At 42.6% G+C, this 10364-nt stretch overlaps 1 pseudogene; it reads left to right on the plus strand.

Annotated features, from left to right (window-relative positions):
- Positions 1-8510: 8510 nt before the first annotated feature.
- On the plus strand, positions 8511-10025 carry LOC136168875 (microspherule protein 1 pseudogene; annotated as a pseudogene).
- The last annotated feature ends 339 nt before the right edge of the window (positions 10026-10364 follow it).

The raw sequence follows: 10364 nt of genomic DNA on the forward strand, positions 1-10364 counted from the left end.
AGTACATCTCCCGGATCTTGCCTCCCGGCTTCCACCGGTGCCCTCGGTTCTGGCCCTCCCGCGGCTCTCCCCGCCTCTCTCTCCTCCCCGCCAGCTCCCCGCCCCTCGACCCGCCGGGCTGCGGGCTATCAGGCTCCCTCTCGCTCCCGCCCCCTGCCTCACTCGGCCCGGGCTCCTCCGCCTCCCGTCCCCGCTCCGGGCCCGCGGCCGCCTCCCGGCCCTCTTGGTCTGGCAGTTCGCTTCTCAACAGGCCTTGCTGGTCCCATCCCACCGGGCTGGCGCCCGTCCCGGGCTCCTGGTTCTCCTGGGCTGCCGCCTCCCCTCTCTCCGAACCAATCTCTGCTGCCAGCCGACGGGCGAGGTGCGCCCTCAGCCTGTCGGTCTCGTCCTCGTCCATCTATCTGCCCGGCCCTCCGCCTAGAATGGGCGGCACTCGGAGAGAAACCCCTTCCCGGTTGAGGAGTTATTTTTTTGTCGGGTGAGAAAAAACCTGCCTTCCTTAAGGGGACCCCGCCCCTTAAAAGGCACGCGCGAGGCCAGTTCTGCGAGATTCTAGCAGCCCCTCCTTCCGGAATCCTGCTCAGGGTTATTCGCAGCTGTTGGCAGCAACGCGGTGGGTGCTGGTTTAGTGTCTAAGTCGTGTCCGGCTCTTGCTACCCCATAGGCTCCTCCGTCCATGGGACTTCCCAGGCAAGAATACTGGAGTAGGTTGCCATGTCCTTCTCGGGGGATTTTCCCGATCCAGGAATCGAACCCAAGTTTCCTGCCTTTTAAAAGGGAATCCCATCTCACACCGTTGGTTGAAAGTCAAGTTTGTCCTAAATTCGAATTCAGCCTCTGCCCCTTAGAAGTCAGATGGCATTGGTCAAGTTTCTTCAGGAGACAATGGCTTGTTTCTTCAAGAGAACCATTATTAGGACCCACCTCGGGGACTTGTGAGGGGCACGTTGTACAAGTGCGGTCGTAATGAGTTAAGAATTCAGATACTCTCTAGTATCTGGCCATTTTGCACTGAGCCCTGCTCCATCTCGGAGTTTCTTAGTGGCTTGGGCATTTTGACCTCAAGAAGAGTGAATGGTTACACTCTTCACAGACTCCTCTGAATTGATTTATGTCTTTGAGACGTTAACAACTACCAGCTCCCCCATAATTGGGAGATAAAAATTACTGTTTAAAAGAGGAAAAATAGATAAGTGGTGATGAACTAAGGCTGAGGTAGAGGTCTGAACTGAGGGTCTTGAGAGTGCTAAAGAGGAAATGACTGAGTTTGGGGCAGGTATGGGCTGATTTAAGAATAAGGAGAACATAACCAAGGAAGACTTGACCTTTTCGAATTTTCATGTTACTCTATTTTCCCCCCTTCTCTTGACATTTTTGAACCTAGAAGTGTCTTTTACAGATGAGAAAATAGGCCCGAGAGAAGTGTTTTGGTGAAGTCCATGGTTAACTGTGGAACTGGAAATCATCTTTTTTTTTTCCCCTATGCCTTGCTATCTGTTCTCTATTTCAGACTATAGGCAACTGCTTACTTGATGTGTTTTGGGATGGTGTTTGAAATGTTGGTATTCATATTTAAGCAGTAGACTTACATGTAATTAAAATAAATTGGTAGTTATCTTACAGGTGTTGGTATTTACCTCTTGATTAATCATGGTTTGAGTCTAATAAAATGTTTACCATGTGAAAAAAAAAAATGTTTACCATGAGAATTGTTTTGTGTTCTTCCCATATACCAGGTCCTCTGCTAGGTGCTGTAGATATTGTGATTTAACAGATGGTACAGATTTTGCTTTACGTAGATTAAATAAAAACAAAATAATTTTTCTATAATTTTATATAATTATATATTTAATATTTCTTGATTCTGCACCGTATTTGAAGTGACATGCGAAAAAGACATGTAATGATGATTTTGTGCAAAACTGAATATTTTGATGCTGATTTTGCTGATATTCATCTTCTCTAAGCTTTGTTAGCAAAAAAGTTGTATCTCGTGTTCTTTTGATAAAGGTATGTATTTTCTCCATAACCTTGAGATCTTGAGAAATTTTCCCTGTATTTTTATCACTGAAATACTTTATTTTGCTTATCCATTCATAATTTTAGTTTCTTTCCATTTAGAAACTTCTTTAGTCAATTTCTTCCATTGCTACACCCTGCCTCTTTAAACTCAATCTTCAACCATGCATTTCCAGAATTATGTTATGAATAATGAATACATGTTCTTTTAATGTAATTTAATACACAGTTAACTATTGTATTGAGACCAAAAACTTATCTTTTTTAGCCCTCCAAATTACTTCAGCCTTTGTTTCTAGATTATTCAGCCGTTGTTTCAGTGTTATTGCATCATCTGGTAGTGCCTTTTGTTTTAATTTGCCTTTTGTGTCCTATCCTAAGGGTGGTATGCAAGTGTTTAAATGACAGTAGAAACACAGCTGTAAATATAAAAATCATGATACTTTGGGTGCTAAACTGCCAAATGATTGCTTAAAATACTTGTTGGCCAACTGGTAAGTAGGCTTCCCTGGTGACGTGGTGATAAAGAATCTTCATGCTAATGCAGGAGACATGAGTTTGATCTCTGGATTAGGAAGAGCCCCTGGAGAAGGAAATGGGAATCTACTCCAGTATTCTGGGAAATCTCACGGACCGAATAGTCTGGGGGGCTACAGTCCATGGGTCTGTAAAAGTGCCTGACACAACTTAGCAACTAAACAATAATATAAAGTAAAAGTACTAGGAAGTCCTTACAACTCGTAAGTGAAAGTATGGATTCTCTGTAGAAAAGATGCTTTGTGGGTGTCAGTACATAATATATGAAAGCCTGAGCTATATAAAAGTTAAATGTATAAAAATGAGCAACACCTGCATGTGAATATTTTTTTATTCTAGCAGCTTCATTAAACAGATGGCTTTAACACTGAAGAGGGCAAGTTCATGAGCTACACTCTAGAAGCCAGGAAAGATCTTGGAAAGTCATGCAATGAATCCTTCTCACTGCTGGTATTTAAAGCAAAGATATGGTGCCTCTTGTCTGTGGTCTGGATCAGTCTGCTTTCTTGGTATCTCTGCATGCCAAGGCTTCAACTCCTACAGGAAGTGTTCTCCTTTTGGACTTGGCCTTCATTTATTTTTTAACTCCTAAAAATAGCTAGTGGTAAAGAATCAGACTACCAGTACAGAGACATGAGTTCCATCCCTGGGTTGGGAAGATCCTCTGGAGGAGGGCATGGCAACTCACTCCAGTATTCTCATCTGGAGAATCCCGTGGTCAGAGGAGCCTGGCAGGCTAAAGTCCATAGAGTCACAGAGTCAGGTATGACTGAGGCGACTTGGCACACAGCACACAAAAATTTTATTTAGTCCATATATTTTCAACATCATTACAATCTACATAAAATGACCTGCTCTTGGGTATGGATCTTTGAATCAGCAGTCGAGAGACCTGCATGTCTCTGGCTGTCCCTTAATGAGTTAAAGGGCGTGATGACCTTGAAAAGATGATTCTGCATCCCTCCTTCCTTGTCTGTGATTATTGAGCCTCTTAAGCTGTTCCACCCATCTCCCAAAGTTGTTGTGAAAGTCAAACAAATCCTATGCATGAAAGGACTTTGGAAACAGTAAAAATGTAACAAACATGAGAAAGTTTTATTGGCTGGCAGAGGTAGTTATAGGTTTAACAGTAGGTAGGGATACTAACTGTGGGGTGTTTTCTCCTCCACCCAACAAAATGCCATTTCAACAGTCTCTGAGATTTGCAGGCATTTTCTGACTCTTCACAGATTCCTCACTCACCAGCACTGGTGTCCGTGGAGAGGACCAAGTCTCCTTATTTGCAATATTTAAATACTGCAATATTTGTTTTTTTTAATTTTTCATTGAGTCATTTCATTTGACTTTTTCAATGAACCCTAGCCCTATCTACTAGGACTGCCTACCATCTGGCATTCTTCCCTGTCCTAGAAAAACTCACTTTACAGGCCGGCCTCTAGGGCTATTATGATCATCAGAAACACCAGCACAGTTTTGAGTACTCACATGCAACCTTACCATTTGCCAATGTAAAGACCCAGGGCAGCATGTCTACTGTGCCCTGTAACTAGAAAGATGCAGTTGGTTTCCAGTCTAGAGTGATGGGGAACTGTCTCAGCAAAAGATGAGAAACAAGAATGTTTTCATCTCTCTCATGACTGCTTGCAACAACCCCTGAGATCATAAATGATGCCCTCCTTCTTGCTGTCTGCAATGGCTTTTTTTTTTTTAAATCAGAGGATAATTGCTTTACAATGTTGTGTTAGCCTCTGCTGTAGTAACAGCATGCATCAGCTGTAAGTATTCTCATGTATCTTCTCCCCCTTGAGCCTCCCTCCTACTCACCAGCCGCCGCCACCATCCAACTTCTCTAGGTAATTTCAGAGCACCAAGCTTAGCTCTGCCAGTGACTTTCTATCACATATAAGGGCAAATCTAACCACCTTTCTTACCAGTAGCATTGCAGCACTATCCTTACATGATCTAGGCGTAGTTCCCACCTCTCCTATCATGTTCTAGCCATGCTGTCTTGTCGCTCTTCCGCAAACCAAATAAGAATTTTCCCATCATTTCCCAAGCACTTTGTACTCACTGTTCTCTTCTCCATAAAGATCTTTACACAGATATTTGATAGTTCACTCTCTTCCATCATTTTTCTATCTGAATGCACTTGCATGGGAAGAACTTTGCTGACCACCCTGAGTCAATAACCTCACATTACTATCCTCTTAGCCTGAAGTTTTTCTTTAGAGCCATTCTCTCTTTCTGACTTTGTATATTTAATTGCTTGTGCATATTTATTTTTGTATAAGCTCCCTGGAGGCTGAGATTTTCTCAGTTTTCTTTTCTTCTATATCTGTGGCACTTAGAATGGCTAGAATAGAAAGGTTCTCATAAATATTTGTTGAATGAATGATTTGTCAAAGGTTTATCATCACATTTCCTATTCCTTGAGTCACTAGCTGTCTTCTTCATTGTCCCTCACTTTCCTGCATCTGGGAGAATAATTGGATTACACACTTGCAGTGGCTTGGGGCTCAATGCCATTCTAAGAAATAATTTTCTAATTTTGAAAAAAAAAACCTCTAAAATTTACATAAAGATACAATTAGAATCAGCAGAGATAGAGACGATAATCAGGACTTCGCCTCACTATCTGAGCACCAATCTCTTGGCTGCTCTTTGAAAATAGAGTCGACCTTTGGCAAGCAGTGGTGGCAGCCACAAGGGAAGCCTAAGAATACTGGAGTGGGTAGCCTATCCCTTCTCCAGCAGATCTTCCCCATCCAGGAATCAAACCGCAGTCTCCCGAATTGCAGGTGGATTCTTTATCACCTGAGCTGTCAGGGAAGCCCACATTACAAGAAGAGACCAAAGACCCATCTGTGCTCTGGTGCTATTATGTTCCTGTATTAACAAGTATCCTTTGGTGTAAAGCAGTTGCATCCTCTTGTTTAAATGCCAGATGCTTAGGATTGTAATTTGTCTTTGGCATATACATACACAGGAGATGAAAAATCAAATGGACCCGTATGGTCTACACTGGCTGCATCAAATAAAAATCTGGATCTTGGACCTTGAATGGGGATACCTATATTACTATAGTTCCCTTTCCTCTTTCACAGATAGTTTTCCATCAGGAAATCTACACCCATTGGCTCTGCATTTTTTTACCATCATATCCCTTTAGAACCTCGACATGCCAATGGAAGAAACTGTTTCCTTAAAGGTTATCCTTCATTGCCTTCTATCAGCCATTATATCCAGCATGTCTTTCCATATCTTCACAATGGACCTGTGCCACTCTGAGTATCCATCCATAATTCTGACTCTCTCACTTTTCTGGAAACAGGATATGCTAGAAAGAGCAGGCATGCTACAGTCAGACATTCTGGATCAGACAGACCTGTCCAAGTCTGAACTGACTGCATAGCCTTTAGCTAGTGGGTTAACCTCTCTAATCCTTAATTTCCTCATCTTTATAATAGAAAGAGCCATATCCACCCAACAGTGTGGTTATGAAAAATAATAATGCTAAGTCATTGGCACAAAGTATTCATTAAAAGGATGTCAGTTTTTATCTTTCTTTTGTACTTTCAACAATTTCCTTGAAATTGAAAGATGAATTTCTTTCAGCAAATTCTCCCTTGTTATTCTCATTTACTCTTTTTTTTTCCCATTAACTATCTCTTCTTTGAGGCTCCCACTCAAATATCCAGCTCCATACTAAGTGCTCATTGGAAAGTGCTAAAGTCTTAAGTCACTTGTATGTTTTAATATTAGTCATCTAATTTGAATAAGTAAAAGGCTAAATCAATCTTCCTCTAAACTAATTCAACTTCCCAACTCTACCACTTATTTCGAAGTCATCAGGATTATCTCAAGCAGGTGATTAGTAATTATAATAGCCACTGTTATTCATGTAAGTATTAATTAATGTGCTTTGGATATATTACTACACTGATTCCTCATGATGATGTGAGGTAGGCACTTATCATCAGACATCTCTGTGTGTATTGCACAACTTGGCTCACCTTTTCTTTTAAAATTAACTCTATTGAGGTATATTATTTATTAGTAATTATATTAATAATTAAAACAATTAATTTTAAGTGTGCAATTAGATAACTTTGTGACATAAATAGTTATGTAACAGTCACCACATTCACAATCTAGAACATTTGCCAAAGCTATTCTATATGTTTGAAGTCAATTCCTTTATCCAATTCACTAGCCTCTGGCAATTACTGATATTCTATCACAATTTTGTGGCTCACCTTTTTATTCCAGTTTTTACTATAGTAATTAGTTATGCATATATGTAATTTGAAAGAATCTTACTTTGATTCTACGGAGTATCTCATCCTTTCTGCCCTGGTGTTTCTTCACCACCATGAAGTAGGTTTCCTCCACGCCACACTATTCTGGCATACATGCAGATCTTTAAGTAGGAGAATGTTAACACAACATAAAGCAACTCTGCCCAACTGGGAATGAAGGAGAAACACTCCCCTTTTCCATTGTTCCTTGGAGAGGCAATTCTGAGGTGCATTTAACATAACGCTCCAAGGGTTCTTCAGAGGGATCTACCTCCATTTGCCCTTGGATTGCCTTGTCTTCCTTTCATGTTTGTTCAGGTTTGACTCTTCCCAGCCTTCCTTAAGATAATTTCCCAGAAAAACCTTCCTGTATAGAAGTCTTACCTTGGGCTCTCCTATTAGGGGAAACCCAAGCTAAGACAATTATTATTTTTATTCCTATTTAAAAAAAAATATTTTGTAAACTAAGGCTTAAAAAGGTTATCAGTCCACAATTGCATAGCTATTAAAGGAGCAAGAGCTTGGACCTAGAATAACCTGATTCCACGATTTGTGTTCTTACTCACCACATAGCTTTTCAAGGTGGAAATTAAAATCAACTTTGATTCTGTGCAGTATATTCATAATGTACATCTAAATTGCCAGCTTTCTGATATTTATTCTTTTGAAATGTCTCACACTTCAGTTACTGAAAATGATTTCACCCAGCTGGAAGTCACACTGGGTAATTTCCTACTGCTTTCACTTTATAGCCTCCCTTTTTGCTTACTATGGCAGCCTGATAGTTGATTTTCTTTCTTCTCATCAGACTATATTGTTCATGGTTAAGTGTGTTGGCTCTGAGGCCTGATGAAACTGATATCAAATTTTAGCTGTCTCAGTCCTTAACCAAGTGATATTTGATGAGATTCTTAACCTCTCTGAGCCACAGTTTCTTTATTTATAAAATAGATAAAATAATTCCTAACTCACAAGATTGTTTAGGTTCAATAAATATAATTATGCATATGTTTTCATTTGTTCAAATATTAAACCATGGAATGCCATCTTCACTTTATTGCATTTATTATTATTGGTGGTGGTGAGTTGATTTTAAGTGGTAAAGTTTTGAGAAGCTGGAACCTTTTATTGTTAAATATATATTCATTCCGGGATTTCCCTGGCAGTTCAGTGGTTAAGACTCAGTGCTTCCAATGCTAGGGCACTGGCTTGACATAGTTGGTGAACTAAGATCCCACATGCCATACCGCACCATCAAAAAATTTTAAAAAGTAAAATATATATATATGTATATATATATATATATATTCATGCCTTTAATTTCTATGAGGGAATTTATTTTTATTAGTCTAATATTTTTAAAATATATGAAGCAAACAAAAGATTTCTGAATTTTGAAATCATGTGTGTCATGCATAAAGATGTCAATACAAATATTGTTTGAAGTAATGGAAGGAATTCTGAAGACCCACCAGACTCACATTATTGATTAAAGTGCTCCATTTTGTAGCATTCAGATGATCTTCAGTGCTGTGGCAATGAAATGAAAGCTTCCAAGAAATAGTAATTTCCCATTAAAAGATGATTTATTGCTTGGATTTAAATATGCTCTCATCCAATTCATATTCCCTAAAATAAATAACAACCTTGGCGGCTGCTGCCGTCGCCGCGGAGAAAGTGTTGGAACTGGCAGGCTAGGAATGAATCTCCTCTCGGCCTCTAAGCTCACCTGGTCAGAATCCTTGGATGAGCCTGTGGGACCTTTCCTTCTAGCCCTGTGGTTTGGAACCAGTGGCTTTGGGACTGTAAGAGGATGGACAAAGATTCTCAGGGGCTGCTAAATTCATCCCTGATGGCATCGGGCACTGCCAGCCGCTCAGAGGATGAGGAGTCACTGGCAGGGCAGAAGCGGGCCTCCTCTCAGGCCTTGGGGACCATCCCTAAACGGAGAAGCTCCTCCAGGTTCATAAAGAGGAAGAAGTTTGATGATGAGCTGGTGGAGAGCAGCCTGGCTAAGTCCTCTACCCGGGCGAAGGGGGCCAGTGGGGTAGAACCAGGGCGCTGTTCGGGGAGCGAGCCTTCCTCCAGTGAGAAGGAGAAGGTGTCCAAGCCCCCCGGCACACCTGTGCCACCCAGCCCCGCCCCAACCCCTGGACTTACCAAGCGTGTGAAGAAGAGCAAACAGCCACTCCAGGTGACCAAGGATCTGGGCCGCTGGAAGCCTGCAGACGACCCCCTGCTCATCAATGCCGTGTTGCAGACCAATGACCTGACATCTGTCCACCTGGGTGTGAAGTTCAGCTGCCGCTTCACCCTGCGGGAAGTCCAGGAGCGCTGGTACACCCTGCTCTACGATCCTGCCATCTCAAAGCTGGTCTGCCAGGCCATGAGACAGCTGCACCCAGAGGCCATTGCAGCCATCCAGAGCAAGGCACTGTTTAGCAAGACTGAGGAACAGCTGCTGAGCAAAGTGGGATCGACCAGCCAGCCCACCTTGGAGACCTTCCAGGACCTGCTGCACAGACTCCCTGATTCGGCAGCTGGAACAGGAACTGCATAAGTGGCAGGTGCTAGTAGATAGCATCACAGGCATGAGCTCCCCAGACTTCGACAACCAGACCCTGGCAGTGCTGCGGGGCCGCATGGTGCGGTACCCGATGCGCTCTAGAGAGATCACCCTCGGCAGAGCGACCAAGGACAACCAGATTGATGTGGACCTGTCCCTGGAGGGTCCAGCCTGGAAGATCTCCCGGAAGCAAGGTGTCATCAAGCTGAAAAACAAAGGTGATTTCTTCATTGCCAACGAGGGCTGGCGGCCCATCTACATTGATGGACGGCCTGCGCTGTGTGGCTCCAAGTGGCGCCTTAGCAACAATTCAGTAGTGGAGATTGCCAGCCTGCGATTTGTCTTCTTTATCAACCAGGACCTCATTGTTCTCATTCGGACCCAGGCTGCCAAGATCACGCCACAATGAGGAGTGGCGGTGGGACCCATGGGCTCTCTCTGGCCTCAGTGTCCCCTGCCATCCCAGCCCCTGGAGCTGGGGACTCAGGCTCCTGGAGAAACCAGAGTGGGCAGCGGGAGACTCGGCTCCTGGCCCCTCGATCTGAGCCTCTGCGGGAGGGTGGGGCTGGCCCTGGGGAAGCACCTGAGGCTGGGACCCTCAGCTTCCTTAGTGCCAGAGCCCCTCTCCTTCTCTCTGCAGACGATCCCGCCCTTTCCCCCAGATTCCTGCCTTTGCTCCCTGTCTTCAGCTGATTATTAATAGCTTCAGACTTTTCTTTTATTATTTTTCTTTTGTAAATACAAAGCATTGAGTTCCAAAAAAAAAAATATGACAACCTTGATTGAAATTTTAAAGGAGTCCTTAAAACTTGGGTTAAATAGAAAACCAAACTTGACTGAAATACAGGAGCTTCCAGTTAGTGAAAGCATACAATTTTGTACACTGACATTTATCAAGCCTTTTATAAAATGTGTTTGTGCAAATTTTGTCTATTTTCAAAGTA

The sequence above is a fragment of the Muntiacus reevesi genome, chromosome 5 (assembly GCF_963930625.1).
Source record: "Muntiacus reevesi chromosome 5, mMunRee1.1, whole genome shotgun sequence".
NCBI classification, from domain to species: Eukaryota; Metazoa; Chordata; class Mammalia; order Artiodactyla; family Cervidae; genus Muntiacus; species Muntiacus reevesi.